The sequence below is a fragment of the Brienomyrus brachyistius genome, chromosome 11, assembly GCF_023856365.1.
Source record: "Brienomyrus brachyistius isolate T26 chromosome 11, BBRACH_0.4, whole genome shotgun sequence".
In the NCBI taxonomy this organism is placed as follows: Eukaryota; Metazoa; Chordata; class Actinopteri; order Osteoglossiformes; family Mormyridae; genus Brienomyrus; species Brienomyrus brachyistius.
Window position 1 is genome coordinate 28821097 of NC_064543.1, and position 17222 is coordinate 28838318.

A 17222-nucleotide genomic window follows, 5' to 3' on the forward strand; every position below is an offset into this window, starting at 1 on the left:
TCTCACACGCACACCTATGGGCAATTTAGCAACTCCAATTAGCCTCAGCATGTTTTTGGACTGTGGGGGGGGGGGGGGGGGGGGAACCGGAGTACCCGGAGGAAACCCCACGACGGCATGGGGAGAACATGCAAAATCCGCACACATGTGACCCAGGCGGAGACTCGAACCCGGGTCCCAGAGGTGTGAGGCAACAGTGCTAACCACTGCACCACCATGCCACCCCTACATATGCAGATGAAATACAATAAACACGACTCTCACATACATTTAGGTTACTGTATAGTATTGTCAGTTTTACCTGCCCCAGATGTGAGTGTGGCTGGTTCTTGTTGATGTTATTTTAATATGGTTCCAATGGGAGCAAACCAAGAAAATTATTATTTGTCACTCTTCATTTTATAAGTTCATGGTTGATGAAATGTTAGTGGGACAAAATAAAATACTGAACAGAACATCCCAACAAGCTTGGGTTGTAAGTACGTCCAGCCATTTAGATAGAGATACTTTATTTATCCAGAAGGAAATTTAGGTGTCAGGTAGCTTATACACATACGTACACATAGGTACACAGACCTATGACATTCACGCACACATACGTATTGCAACAATACAAAGGAAAATAACAGGAGGGCAGTGTGTTATACAGGCCTAAACACTTAAGTCCATCACACTCCTCCTCTTCCATGTGGTGTTGAAGAGCTGTATGGCCCTAGGGACAAAGGACCTTCTGAGCCTGTCTGTTCTACATGACAGACAGGAGCCTATCACTGAACAAGCTCTTATGTTTGGAGAAAATGGTGTGCAGAGGGAGGTGGTCATTGTCCAATATTGAGAGCAGTCTTCTCAGGGTCCTCCTGTCTGCAACTGATGTCAGTGACTCATCACTCAGCTCCATGCCCACCACAGAGGTAGCTTTTCTCACCAGCCTGTCCAATCGTCCAGCATCCCTCTTCCTAGTGCTGTCTCCCCAACATACCACAGCATAGAAAAGGACACTGGCCATGACAGACAGGTAGAACATAAGCAGGAGTTTGCTGCAGACATTGAAGGACCCCATCCTCCTAAGGAAGTTGAGCCTGCTCTGCCCTTTCTTGTAAAGTGCTTCAGTATTGGCAGACCAGTCCAGTTTATTGTCAAGGTGGACCCCCAGGTACTTGTATGTACTGACAGTCTCCACATTCACCCTGTCGATGGTGACAGATAGCAATGGAGAGGCAGACCTCCTGAAGTCCACTACCATTTCCTTCATTTTGGTGATGTTCAGCTGCAGCTGGTTGGTTCTGCACCATCCCGCAAAGTCCTCCACAAGGCTCCTATACTCCTGCCCATCCTTGATACAGCCTACAATTGTAGTGTCAACAGAGAACTTCTGCATATGGCACGACTAAGAGTTGTTCTTGAAGTTTGTGGTGTACAAAGTGAACAGTACAGGAGAGAAAACAGTTCCCTGTGGCGCCCCAGTATTGCTGACCACAGCCCCAGATATGGTGTCCCCCAGTCTAACAAACTGGGGCCGCTCAGTGAGGTAATCCAGTAATCCAGGTCACCAGGCTTGGGTCCACTCTCATCTGCAGTTTGTCTCTTAAAAGAAGGGTCTGGATGGTGTTGAAAGCGTGGAGAAATCAAAAAACCGATTCTCACAGCACTGCCTCCATTGTCCAAGTGAGAGTACACCCTGTGCAGCACATTCTCCTGGTAAGCAAACTGTAAGGGGTCAAGTGCATGGCGAACCTGGGGTCTTAAGAGGAGGTGGAGCAGCAGCCGCTCAAGGGTCTTTATTTCGTGTGAGGTAAGGGCAATAGGCCTAAAGTCATTGAGTTCTTTGGGGTGTTGCTTCTTGGCAACCAGTACCAGGCATGATGTTTTCCATAGTGTAGGTACCCTCCCCACACCCCGACTCAAGTTGAAGATATGTTGGAGTGGCTCCCCCAGTTCCACAGCACAGGCCTTCAGCAATCTTGCACAGATGCCACCTGGCCCAGCAGCTTTCAGTTTCAGCCTCTTCAACTCTCTCCTTACCTGATCTAAAGTAATAGTGGGGGGTGAGGGGACACTTGCAGAGTCTGGTAGCAGTGGTGGGTGGGAGGATGGAGTTTGCAGTGGAATATCACCGGTTGGCAAAGGAGGTGTGGGTTTGATGACTGTTCCATCAGCAGACACTGCCCAGCAGTTCACAGGAATGTCACAGGTTGGCAGTGGAGGTGTGAGTTTGATGGCTGAGATGTCAGCAGATAATGCCCAGCAATCAGTGTCCAGTGGATTGTCCCAGGGTGTTGATGGAGACGTTGGGTTGCTCACTGTACACCCAGCAGACAATGGTGGGGGATGTGTTGAGGTGGTCGCTGCAGTAGTTACAATGGCATTAGCAGTAGTGGCAGAGTCATCAAAACGGTTATAGAAATTATTTAGTTGATTTGCTCTAACCACATCACCCTCTGCCCTGGTACTGTTTTTCCTACATCCTGTGATCTGCTTCATCCCCTTCCATATCATTTATTTGAAGAAGAAAAAAAAAATTAAGCAAGTCATTTAGTTTTTTTAAGGTGTGTAACTGTACATAGAACAAATGTCTCTCTGTTTGATACCTTGATTTTATCAGGAAGTTTAATATTATGTGTTATTAATTCATTATTTCCCTCTTGTCTTTGCATATAACCAAAAATTTAAACCACAGCTACTGTTCTCTGTCTGGCAAATTTCTATTTCAAATTGTAACTGCATCACATCATGTATGAAATATTGAGCAATTAAGAATTTTTGCAGTGCTTTGAGAATTTGTTTTATTTCCACTGTGTGTATGTCCAAAGAATCCATGATGCGTGCATGAATCATTATACACATTCTGCCTGGATGCGAGTTAAACGGGCGAGCAGGAAGCAGGGAAAGTCCAGGCAGGCAGGCAGGCAGGATCTTTGGGGAAACGCGGGTTTATTAACGGGATCGGAACGGGGGAGACAGGGGAAGTAGGGAAGGCAACAAACTGACATCAACTAACATCAATGACAAGTCTGGGGAAGACGGACTCAGACGCGGACTAAATACAAAAGACAAGCTGAAAATAACAAGAAACAGCTGGGCATGATCAGGGAAGCACACATGGATGATCAGGGGGCGTGGCACACACGAGGATCAGACTAGCCAGGCATGACACATACCATGTTTTTGTAAAATTCTGCATGTTAAAGGACACAACAACTCGATGTGATGATTTTATGTTAAATGGGACAATGACAATATTAAAGCACGACCAGTTACTTTTTTTGTTTAGGTAGGTAAGGCAAGATGTCAACATCTTTGTAATAAAGGCTCTATAATATTTGACGCACAAATATAGATGGTACTGTTAAAGTGCTCATGACGTTGTTCTACAGCAGGTGCATCAATTATTCTATCATTTAGCCATTTTCCACCTCTAAGAATTCAATATTTTCTTTTGACTTCTGTGGGCATATGTATATGTACTGGAACTGAACATGGCATATCTCTGATGAAAAATTTTGTTCTAAAACTGCTTCTTCACTGACGTCATTGAACAGAAAACAAAAATCTCCTGTGGAGATTAATTTTGTGACAATATCAAAGGGGTATTTTACAATATTATAATATCATTCTAGTATCGTTCATTGTTTGAATCTGTTGTATAAATTTCAGTATATCAGTGGTTCTCAAACTCGGTCCTCGGGACCCAATGCCCTGCTTGTTTTCCATCTATCCCTCCCCCATACACAAGTCTCAGCTGTCTTTCAGCTTCTGATTGACTGAACACAGCTGATCCAGATAATGAAACAAATACAAAGATTAAAAAGTCACTTAAAAGAAAATTTGCAAACAGTGTTTGTGAAAATAAACCTCCTTTCACATTCTTGATATAACTCCCTGAGATTTTATATTGCTGAATAGTGTTGTTAATTTTGATTGCTTCAGCATTTAACAATACAGTATATGCATTGTGCAAGAGTGCTTAGAAGGTGACATGGCTGTAGCATGTTTAAGACGGCACTGACATAGATGGAAAAACTTCTGTAGATCTGAGAAAAAAGCACATAATGACATCTTCAGTGAAGTCATTATGTGCTGAGTCTCGTAATTTAGACATACACCTTATGTTAGAATTCACTGATTGCTTTTTATATAAAACTACACTGTTAAAGTAGTTTAATAAAAGTACATACACCACTTCTTATAATCTGCCCAGGGAAACTTTTCAGGATGGCAAGCCCTGCAGTTTGTGAAGTGCTATGACTGAAATAAGCTTTGTCTCGCCATTATTTAGACCAGAATATAACATTTTCAACTTTAGAATGAGTTTCTTGTAGCAGTATAATATTAGCCTTCTTACCTTTACAGAATTAAAAAAAGCTTTTCCTTTTTGACATGTCCCTTAGACCCCTTGCATTAACAGAAATGAGAGATCATTTTTTTAACTGAAACTTGTTACATGAAAAACAAATAAGGAAATAGAATTATTCCTGACCAGTTATAGAACAGGAGTAAACATATTGTCTAATAGAGGAGTATTTGTAGTAGCAATACCCTGAACATGTTATTTCTTATTCATAACTCACTTGTTGGTAAGAATCAATGACCCAAGACAACAGGCTATGGTGTGTCTCTCTGTCCATTAATGAAGGCACATAGTCGGAACATAGTCTAAAGGTCTGCTTTCTTTCCCTGCTCAACTCTTGGCTACACAGCCTTTCATGCGTCTGTCTTTGGTGAGATCTTCTGCAAACTGAAGGTTGAAGTCTTTGATGTGGTGGTGTTTGGAGGCTCACGATAATTCATCTCAAAAATACCTTCCTGTAAAATTGCATGACGATGCAATTTGCTGTTGTATGGTCCTAGATGGTGCACAGAGTCCAGGATGAAATGGATCTTCTCCCTCCAATGTGAAACAATCTTTCAGATGATATTTATCATGATTTGTTGCGTTTTCTTTTTTTCTTATTTTCAACTAGTTAATCTTAAGTTTCTCCTTTTGTAGCACTTCAGTTATGCACCTTTTTCCCAGCTCTTTGTTCTTCTCTTTGAGTTGTTTCATTTCTTCATCTGTTGCTTTTTTTACAATCTGTAATTTCAGCCAAGTTAAAGTCAACCGTTTTTGTGATATTAGATATGGTTCGCGTGTTTTGCTTTTTCTCTATTTTTAAGTCCTCAATCATGTTTTCAAGAATTTTAATCATGGCCAGGATTTCAGCATTGGAGGTCTCTGGTATGGTAGCCAGCAAATATTTTCTCCTATCCTTTTTATTTTTCTTCTGTGGTATGGGCAGCTTGGAAGGTGATTTTAATGTGTTTTGGTACCTTTGGCATTTGTCTCCATATTTACCAGTTCGCAGTAGTCATGTGTTAAAAGTGGCTTAGCTCTCTTATTAGCTTTGAACATGTTGTAGCTTTGAAGATTGCTCTGAGAAGAGAAGGCAGGAATCTCTTACTGATTTCCAGACGGTTACTTAGTAAGTTCAGATCATTTTATTTTCAGGACTTTGCTACTCTGAGCCATTTAAACCGTGTCTCTGCCATCTTGTCAGAAGCTACCTGTCTGATTTAAATGCCAGTGCGCTTGATTGAATTATAAGACATGCTTACTGACAGTTTTTGGTTCCTCTCCTCTGTTGTCTTCTGGACTATTTTCTTTGTTTCTGATTTTGTAATTTACATAATAAATTTGCATTGTGTTATAGGTCTTTTATGTTGTCCAAATAAAACAGTTCTTCACTGTTATTTTGGTGTGATATTGTTTTTAGACAATGCTTTATGGGTGTTGTAGTGCCTTGATAAGCAAGGTAAGATATAAAATGACCTAAAGTATAAGGAAAAAACATTTTATGTAAAGGAAGTACAGTAATGTAGTATACTTTATAGCGATGGCCGAACTACAAATCCCATGCCCTGATTCACGCTGTCATGCTCTGCTGTAAATTGTTAATGCATGTAAAGTATTGAGCCTGAATTGCATGCCTGAAAGTGGTGCGCTTGCATATTACAAAAGGGATGAAGATAATTAAGAAGTGACGGAAAATATGGTCTTGTGTCAAGGTGTGTACTGTCTGACCCTGCCTTCTGGAATTTGTCAAGCCTCATTTTCTGTGTATTTAAGTGCCTACCTGTGTTTGTTACCCTGTTCTATTGTCCTATCCTGTTCCCTGTGTTCTGCTCAGTTCCATAGCTGAGTTTATTCTATGTTTAGTTAAGTTCTTATGTTTTTTTTTTTCCTCTTAATTTTCTGCTCCCTTGTGGTTTTAATCTTTGACTTTTGTTTTGTAGTTTTACCCAGTGTGTCCAGTTTCCCCAGGAAACCCCTGTTGTCTCTTGGAGTCGCAAGTGGATCCTCACCTTTTCCCTGTCTGCACCATGCCCTGAGTCTGTAACAAGGTTGTGTACGCATGCATGGAGGTGGTGCACATGCATAGTACTGGGAGTAAAATTTTCAGTAGGTGACACATGTTTGGTGGTGACAGGGACTCCTACCTGCAGCAGAAACATGCTATAAGTAGTTTGTTATCAGTAACACAGTTTGAATTCGAACGTCATGGAACCAAACTCTAATTAGGCATGCTACTTATCAAAGTTTTAGTTAGTTATTATTTTTCCCCTCAAAACTGGGAGTGACGATTAGCACCTCTATACAACTGTGAGGGATATGCCCCCCCCCCCCCCCCCCCCACCATCCTTGGCTGTGGTTCCCTTTCACAGCCCTATTGCGCTACCATTTACCTGATGAATGCTGATGCTGCTGTACTTGTTTTGTACATTTTCCAAAAAATATAATGTATTGCTGAAACGACTGATTATGTTTGAAGCATGTGGCTACCTTTAGCCAAGAGACTGATAATTTGCGCCATCTGCTGTTGGATAACATTTAAATTTTACCTCTCGAAAATAAGATGACCCCAGTTTTTTTATGTATTTTTCGGAGAAAAAACAGTCTTATATTTGTGCCAATGTATATACTGTAGGACAATGCCAGCCATATTGTAAAAGTGTGGTTCATGTGTGAGTAATGAACCATTGGGGGCATACTAAGCAGATTGATAATGTGTACCGTTGCACCCCTAAAATGTTATGCGCTTTTCTTGCCACTTTATCACAGAGAAGGTACACTGTACATCACCCTTCCAGCCAGTGCCCTTGACACCATTTCAGGAAGAAAATCTTTCCTATTTCAGCTTACCTCACCAAAATGAACCTAAAGCCCAAAATGGGGTATTTTGACATCGGCATAACTACATAAATGTTATTCTTTTGAAATTTATTTTTGAGTGGAGATTTTCTTATGGAACAAAGTGTTTTTATTTAAATTTTTTAAATTTTATAAATGTGTTTACGACCTTGGTTCAAAAAGGCAGTACATAACTTGGAAATATGACATCCAGACCCAAAATATATCTCATAATTTATTTGACCCATAGACATCAGAAAAGGGTGCGGCCAAAACAACATACAGAACCCCAAAAGCTAACTAAAAGAAAATAAGCAGCTAACTAACCTATTTCCAAAGCAATCATAGAAAGTAAAGAGAACAAACCTACTACTACCTCCCTAACTAACCAAAACACAGCCACAAAAATCCCCTCTTTTTATAAACAAAAAAGTCCCCCTTTTCTTATAGGGTCTATCCCTGAAACATATAACTGCATGCTAATCATAACAAAGTTCTCCTACGTTAGACATAATATAAACATAATATAAACAACCAAGTAGGAGTACAAGCAGCAACAGTAACCCAAACACACTAGGGCCACACATCAACAAACAGCATCACACATGTCAAACAGCCCCCCCCTACAGGCCAATTGGACAATAGCACCATCCACAGGCCCTGGGGTAGAGAGAGAGAGAGAAAGAGAGAGACGGCATAAAAGGTGCATACACAGAGGCTGTCACAATGTGTTGAGACTATATAAACCATTTGAAATCTGGGGAGTATAGTTTTCCTTACATGACTTGGATTGAACAGGCTATGAAATATATCCAAACATGGCAAGGAAACAAGAAGAAAGGGATACATACTAATGAATACTTATGATTTAAAAAAAAAATTCTGATTATTGGATAAAGGAATGGCTTGGTAGTGTCCTTTCATTCATTCGCATGTTAGTGCTAAACTGAACTGTTGGAGATGATTAAATTGAATGTAGTGATTAATTGACATTGTTGACACACCACAGCACAATGTGTTCTCTGCATTTAACCCATATGTGGCAATATGACATAGCAGGGGGCAGCTAATTCAGCTGCCCCAGGAATAGTGCTTGGGCTTGCTTAGGGTACCTCAGTTGTGCGTTGCTGGTCGGGGATTCAAACCTTACGAGTGCATTTCCCTAACCTCTAAGCTACTTCTGCCCCCATATTAAGCTGCCACTGCCCACACTGATGACTTTAATTCTGAGAAGGCAATTTCCTCTGAGGACTGAAGGTTCCTTAACTTATTTGTATCAAAATTTAAGTTGGTGACAAATGAGTTCTCAGCCTATACACCTATTAATATTATATTAATAATAAGATTCTGTGATTCAGTTTACACATTTCTTTCTGATGAATAACAAACCCCACCCATCTAATCCATCCCGCTGTCTGAATTTTCTGGGAACAGTAGTTACAGTTACCAACTAAAACCATATTTTTGCAGTGATAGTGTGGTAGAAAAATTTTAAATATAACACTTAGAATAAAAGTCTGGACCTCTCAGTTTGGTGGGTAAAGGAAATCTCTTTTATTCTAGCAATTCAGCAAAGCACTCCCGTCACACTCTGGCACTTGGTACCAAGTCACACGGAGCACACAGAGCAACCAGTTGATAAACCATAACTCCCAATTCCCAATAAGGACTTCTAAATCCTGATTGGTCACGAAACACCAACAAACCGAGCTCAAACTGTCACGATCGCGCTGGTAAAAGCGGGCGATCGCTGGGGAAGCGAGTGAGCAGGAAGCAGGGAGCAAACAGGCAGATGGATTTCGGGGAAAAACGGGGATTTATTGGGGAAAGTACGGGCAGGACGGAACACAGGCATTGACAACATCAATGACGGACAGGTAAAACACGTAAGACCAGGACTTAAATAAGACATGACTAATCAAAATAGGCAGACACAGATGGAGACGATCAGGGAAGAACACGTGGGTAATCAGGGGGCGTGGCACACACGAGGAGCGGACGAGCCGGGCATGACAGAACCCCCCCCCCCCCCCCCAAAGGTGCGCTGCACCGGGCGCGCCAGGGAAGGGGCGATGGACGAGACGAGGGAAACAGGATCTGAAAAAGGGCAAAACCATTAACGCGAGACAGGAAACAAGACCGAGGTACAAAACAGAGCAAGGGACAAGACGTAACACAAAAGCTGACAAAGGATAGGGAAGGCAGAGAGATAAACCATGAAAGGGGACACAGAGGGAACAGGTGGAACAAAAGGACCAGGGGTGAACGGAGGGAACACAGGAGGATGAGGAACCGAAACGTGAGGAATGAAGGGACGAGGACCAAAGAGAGGAGGGACAGAGACAGGAGGAACAAAGCGAGGGGGAGCAGAGACAGGAGGGGCAAAGACAGGAGGCCAGGGAGAGAAGGAGGGGGAACAAAGGGGAGCCCGAGGGAGCCCCAGCGGGTGACGGGAGGTAGCCGGAGGGGCCGCAGGCAGCCGGGAGGCTGGAGCAGGAGGGGACCTTGGAGGGGCAGAGGAGGCAGGGCGAGGGACCGACGGAGGGGCCGAGGAGGGAGTTGGAGGGGGAACCAGAGAAGGGGACAAGGGAACTGGAGGGGACCCCGGCGAGGGCAAGGAGAGGGGGGGAGCCGCAGCAGGCGGCGACGTCCTCTGACGCGCCAGAGCGGGAGGACCAGCAGGCGACTGAGGAGCCGCCGTCGGGGGGCCTGCAGGCGACCGACGAGACGCCAGAGGAGGGACCGAGGCAGGGCGACGAGGCCGCGGAGGGGGACCCGCAGGCGACAGCCGACCCGGAGGGACAGGACCCGCAGGCGCTAACCGAGCCCTAGAGCAGGCGAGGGAGGGCGAGCCAGGGGGCAGGGCGAGCGGGACCCCTGCCCTGCGTCTGTGTCCCTGCCCCTTACGGGACACAGACATTATGACCCTTGGTCGGGGTCAAGTTCTCCGGGGTAAGGGCAGAGGAGTCACTGGGGTGAAAGTCACAATGGCAGGCAGCGGAAGGGGCGCCTGCCCGGGAGCTGCAGGCTGCTGCAGGGGGGCACGCCTGCCCGGGAGCTGCAGGCTGCTGCAGGGGGCACACCTGCCCGGGAGCTGCAGGCTGCTGCAGGAGGCACGCCTGCTCCGGGGCTGCAGGCTGTAGGAGGGACGGCGCAGGCAGCGACTTGGGCTCTGGAGCCGCGGGCAGAGAGGACGCCTCGGGCGTGGGCGCGGTAGCTGCAGGCAGAGGGGGCGCCTCGGGCGTGGGCGTGGTAGCCACATGCAGGGGCGGCTGCTCCGGCTGCGCAGGCGGCTGCTCCGGCTGTGCAGGCGCTGGAGCTGCGGGCAGCAGCGGCTGCGCGGGTGCTGGAGCTGTGGGCAGAGGCGGTTGCTCGGACGCTGGAGCCACAGCCTTCCGGAGCTCGATGAGCCTCTTCAAATCCTCTGCCAGACGTTCGAGATCCTCCCAATTAGAGCGGGGGGTGAAGGCATCAAAGTCCCTCATGAGCTGCGCGGTAAGCTGTTCCCTCTCCGGGCTTCCTGGTCCCTCCGGTTCTTCTGTTACCCCCCAGTAGAGCCCCTGGAGGGCGAAGAATTGGGTGATCTGGCTCCGGCGGGATCCTCTTTCCTCTCTGTCTCCTCTTCTTCTTTGTTGGGTCCGTCATTCTGTCACGATCGCGCTGGTAAAAGCGGGCGATCGCTGGGGAAGCGAGCGAGCAGGAAGCAGGGAGCAAGCAGGCAGATGGATTTCGGGGAAAAACGGGGATTTATTGGGGAAAGTACGGGCAGGACGGAACACAGGCATTGACAACATCAATGACGGACAGGGCAAACAGGTAAGACCAGGACTTAAATAAGACATGACTAATCAAAATAGGCAGACACAGATGGAGACGATCAGGGAAGAACACGTGGGTAATCAGGGGACGTGGCATACACGAGGAGCGGACGAGCCGGGCATGACACAAACGTATAACAAACACAATTCTCCTGCTCTATTGGTTTACCTTGGTGGCAAGGTAAAATCAACCCATAGCTCAGTTTACTGGAATCTGTCTCAGCTTCTAGACTCTACTTGAGATATGTATATAGATATTGATCATATGACATTGAATCACTATTAATGTTTGGGTGTTACATTGATTAATGATTAACATATTGACATCCTTGTCATTGAATCACTGCAAATACATGGTTAACATATGATTAGTATGATTAACATAATTACTTATACATTTGCACTACCGCATAGCTTGCTATATATTGTCTGCCACAACTATTTTATAAAGCTATAACTCACTGTGCACCAGTTGGGGCAGCTTCGAATCTCTTACTGCAGGTGGTTTCTCCCCCCCTTTTTCTTCCGCTGTCTGCCTCTCCAAGGTCCGAGCTTTCCTCAAGGTCTGCGGAACTTACTGTAGGCAAGTTAAAGGCGAAGCGAGGTCACACAGTATTTAAAACAATCTCTTCTTGCCTAAGGCCTAAGACATAACAGAACAAATATGCCAACCTCCCAGGCCTACCAATGTCCAATTTTACTTCCACACTAGTAAGCAAAAGTGAACATTAAAACAATAATATTTAGTGTAGCTACAGAGGAATCACTGAGTTCCAGTACGGCATTGTCCAACTGGTTTATATCTCCAGGTTTATGTTTCCAGTAGAATATTTGACAATCAGTGGCTCAAAATCCAAACATCCAATTTCCCATCACCCAAGGAAAATGGAGAATTTGTTATTGTTAGGTTAATCCTTCTAAGCCTTCTTTGTGGGTTGTTGTGTCTGAAAGTGAGACACAGGAACAAACTGCAAACTAGCTCACATAGTTATACATTTCATTCTTTTATCATTTGTAAAGTGACATGCATGCATATATATATGTGTGTGTGTGTGTATGTATATATATATACATATATAGCCTGTGCATAGAGCAGGAGAAAGAATAAAGAAGAAAAACAAGAAACTAGTGTTATGTATTTATAAATGGGGAGCTATCAAAATGAAGTTGGGGGTGTATTTCAGTAACGTAGAGGGAGGGAGCTGTGGGAAGTATTCAACAACTGCTTCTAAGTCTATAACAAGCCACTACTGTGTGTGTACACACAAACAAGAAGTTGAACCCATTGAGAAAGGAGCAAGCTCCATGTTTCCATATCACTGATCCCCCTGCCCACAAGCTGTTGGAAAAAAGAATAAGGATGTGGACTCTTGCATTTAGTGTCATGTTTGGGCTTTTGGCATTCTCTAAGTCAGACCCAGTTCCCGGTGAGTGACCGTGCCTGTGCATAGATCTCCATTTGATCTTCTCAATCTTAAAAGAATTTCATTGTTCACATATATTGTTTTGCAAGTGTATGTCTTTGCTGTAATTGGTCAGTGTTGTTGGGAAGTACAGAGTTGTATTGTCTACGTGATTGATAAAAGCTAATAAAACTAGTAACATGTTTATGAAGTCTGTGCTTTCGTAGATGAGAAAATGGGGTGGTTTAGACATCTATAGCAGAATACACTGTAATCTCCCTGTACAGACAAGTGAAAAACAGGAAATATTCTTATGAACAACATTTATAAAGGGGAAAACTGAATTTTAAATGAAGTACCTTCCAGTAATTCTTCTAGCAAAGATTTAAAAGATTTGTCTATGGATTTTGGAGCAAGCTAAATTCTTACAAACTTTGGCATCTAGTGCTTTGCAACTTTTGCTGGAATAAACAGGTTTGGATTTGCCTTATTGTGTTGACATGTGTTGTAACTCATTGACAAAATTGTATATTCAAATATATATTCAATTATATATTGGAGCAGTTTCGAAGCTTATAAAGTGGAGGTCTGGGAATGGTCCATATTCATAATAAAGGCCCACTCACAAATTTAGTGGTCAAATCTTCCTGAGTCCTGTGGGTGTGACACTCTAGTGTCTAGCCTGGAAATGGATGGGTGGTACCCAGAATGAGATTCTGTGTGACCTGTAAACTCTGTTGACTGGTAGGATTTGTGTGGCGTCCACTGCTAATTTGAGCTTTTCGCTTTAAAATCCTGCAGCTTATGCTTAGTGAAAGAACATTAATTGCATTCCAATGCCAAGAGATTTTGATATTTGGACCTTATTAAAAATGGTCTCTTCAGCAGACCTGGAATATTGTTTTGGAAGTGAACATTCTTTTGTATGGGAATACCCTCTATGGCTTGTGTACACCTGTGTAGTAGAGGGTAATAATAATAATAATAATAATAATAATAATAATAATAATAAATTTTATTTAAAAGGCGCCTTTCTAGCACCCAAGGACGCCGTACAAATATAGCGTTTTAAAATTGTTTTCCTGTAGGGTGAGACCTCCATTTGAATATAGAACAGCTTTAATTCTTAAAGACATGTATTCCACAAGGTGCTGAAAGCTTTCCATTTGAAGTTTGGTTGCAACCTGCTTAATAAGTCTGGTCATTCCCCTCTGATTGCTATCTTTAAGAAGATGTTTCTATCCGCAGAACTGTCACTGACAGGATTGGCACAAACAACCATAACAAATTCAAAATCACACAGATCACACATATAGCTTTGTTGAGCATTGTTGAGTAACTGAACCTCTTGACCCAGTCTGCTGACTTTATATACTGAATAAATGCCACATGATTCATTGTTTGTAGGAGCAGGCTGTCGGCACTAACAAGCTCCTGTAATTAATAAAAGGGCTGTTAAGGTGTAGATTTATCATATTTCTATAGTCTTGTGGCTGTTACTGTTGTTCTAATTATTATTGTTTCATTAATAATTAGAATGCCCTGATTATCACAATGGTACTAATATATATAATATATTATCATTTTTTTAACAAACAAATTCATGGTGGAGTATGAATGGAGAAGGGGATGTCCTGGGCATGCCTGGAAAGGGAGATTCGAGCTGGATGAGTGAAGCAGATAGACAGACAATAACTGAAAAAGGGGCAAGTAGGAGCAGTTGTTCCGGGGTTTGTGTCTGAATGGTAATTTGTTAATTTTTTTGGTACGAATGAGCAGCTGGCATTTGTAATAGAATATGAGGGTACCACAGAATTTTCATGAAGTCAGTACACTTAGTATCTGAGTGTCACAGACTAACAAGAGCACTGAGATCATGATGGCTCTATGTGAGAATTTGTGGTCAATGCTATGTCACCAGATTGTGGCAGAAAGTGCAGTAGCTTAAATAGTTTACAAAATGAGGTAGCAGCTACAAAGCTAGTAATTGACTAATTTGCAGACATTTCCTTTTATCCTAAAATGGAAATTTCCATAGATTTATAGTATATCCTCTGTGCCATTCATGGACAGTTCTGTTAATCCAAAACAAATGATTTTGTCAATTCACAGTTTGGCCTATGTACCATTCATGGGTATTTCCTTTTATTCCAAAATGGAGAATTACACAGCATATCCTCTGTACAGTTGACCCGTTTGTCAATCCTAAAGTGGAAATGCCTGTAAAATTGCAGTATATCCTCAGTAGTGGCCAAGAATTTCTTCACTACCTGACAACTGTAATCAACTGTCATGACCTGCTCGTATGATCCTCTTGTGTGCCACGCCCCTCACTAACCTCTTGTGAATTCATGATTGTTCTCAGCCGTTCTGCGTTTCCGTCCCTTAGTTCCATGTATTTAGTCCGTGTGCTAGCCTGTTTCCCCGAGGTCTGTCATTGAAGTTGTCACTCTCTCTTTTCTGAGTCTGTTTCTCGCCAATAAATCCTGTTTTGCTTGCATCTACGGCTTCGATTGCCTGTTTGCCTGCCCCAAAGCAACATGAACTACAAAGAAACATGCACACCAAATTCAGATGTAAAAATACTCATATACTCATAAGACTTTGAGTATGAGCATATTTTGTAACAGTATTGAATTTACTTCAAAAGATCTGAATACTCATCCTACCACTTTAGCAGTTAGAGAGGAACAGTAGAGTTTGGCCGGAAATTGCAGGTCAAAATTTTAAATAGTCTGGGACTGGAAGATTAATGCCAAAGTAATCTATTTAAGATCACAATTATGTAAACTTTACATAATCATACACATGCATGTGTAATACATAAACAACTACAGTCTACTACAACTGCAACAAAGCCAAGTCGGCCATTCTTCTCATTTTGGTTGAACATAGGTTAATCACATGATGCTGGTAAAACTTCAGCTGGATTTAAATATGCTTGAAGCAATTAAGGCAAAATGTGTTTTTGTGCATTTTGTGCCTTCCGTCATTCAAATAAATGAGGGCTCAAGCTTTTTTCATGTTGGTGTATCTGCAGCTTTACTCTGGATTGCTGCGAGAGATTGCTGGGATACTGCGAGAGAGTGGTGTTGAGCTGCAGCGATTGTTTTGGGATTGTTTGTGATTGTTTTTGGGGTGTTTGGAGCGTATTTTCTGAGTGTTTGTGTGCTTTAATTGTTTAGTGGGTGGCTGTGTTATTTCTATTTATTGTTCTTATTTTGGTCGGCGTGAGTGCTTGTCTGTCCTGTCTGTTTATTAACAGCGCGATTGTTACGGGCAGTGAGCTGCGTTTTCTGTTCGCGTTTAACTCCGTAAAAAACACCGGCGGGGCGAAATAGCTAATAATATCTAACGTCGGTAACGTTACTCAGCGCCAGAAAAGGACAGTTGCTCCTGAGCTTTGCTCGGTCGCCAGTCGGGGCCGGGAGGACATTTTCCACTTTTTTCCCCGCTCCGGCAGTAGCCTGCTGTGAGGGGGTTTTTGTGGTTTTTCGACCTCCCAAGAGCAACTTTGATTTCGTTTTGTTTTTAGTTCATACTTGGTTCAGGCAGAAGTTCTTTTGGTAAGTAGTAGTAAATTTATCGGATTTAAAATTTTAAATAAAAATAATAATTAAGTTCCATTTCAACCCAAGTAACTTATTTTAGTGTACTCGGCACTTTATTGCATTTAACGGTACGCTAATTAATCTTTAAAGTTAAATACGCTATATAAATTTACTGGGCTGGGAGTACGGGGTCATAGTGAGTTAGTTAATTATGGGGCCGGCTCAGTGTTGCGTTTGCAACATGTTTGCCCTTCTGGACGTTAGTGTCCAGTCGGACTTCATCTGCGAGCGATGTAAGCTAGTGGACTCGCTCATGGTCAAGGTTCGCGACCTTGAGGAGCAACTGGCTCTCATCCAATGCAACAGTGAGTTAGAGGAGCAAGTTAATACGCCTTTTAGGGAGAAGGTGTGTACGCCACTAGCCGGGAGGGGGGAGAATGAAGAGCAGAGAGGTCGAGAGAGCTGGGTGACTGTAGGTCGTAGACGCAGGAAGGGGCGTACACACGTTGCAGAGGCGGCATCACCTGAGGTGACTGTGTCGAACAGGTTTCAGGTTCTTCCAGCTTTAGAGCCGGAACGGACTGGGGAGGCAGGTGGGCCCTTGGGCACTGAGGAGCCCCCTCCCCCCAGGAAGAGGGAGGTTGTGGTAGTGGGGGATTCCATTATTAGGGGAGTAGACAGTTATGTGTGCACGCGTGATAGAGGGTCCCGTACGGTGTCTTGCCTGCCTGGTGCCCAGGTAGGAGACCTTCCAGATCGTGTGGATAAGCTTTTGGCCCCAGCTGGGGTGGATCCAGTTGTCGTGGTGCATGTTGGCACCAACGACATAGGCAAGGGTAGAAGGGCTGTTCTGCAGGATAAATTTATAGAAGTCGCCAATAAGCTTAGAAGCAGAACGTCCACGATGGTATTCTCCGAAATACTCCCCGTGCCACGTGCAAGTCAGGCTAAGTTAGCTGAGATAAGGAAATTAAATGCGTGGCTAAAAGGATGGTGTAGGAAAGAGGGGTTTAGGTTTATGGGGCATTGGAGGACCTTCTGGAACAGGTGGGACCTGTTCAAGTCGGATGGGTTGCACCTGAACCAGAGGGGAACCAGTGTATTGGGGAGGCGTATGTGTAGAGTAGTTGAGGAATGTTTAAACTAGGGACTGGGGTGGCAGGGAGGTTAGTTAACTATGTCAGTGGGGGGAAATGGAAAGCCCCAAATAATCATATTGTAAGTGGGCACCGTAATAGGCCTACCCTTTGTTGTCTGTATTTAAACGCCAGAAGTATTAGGAATA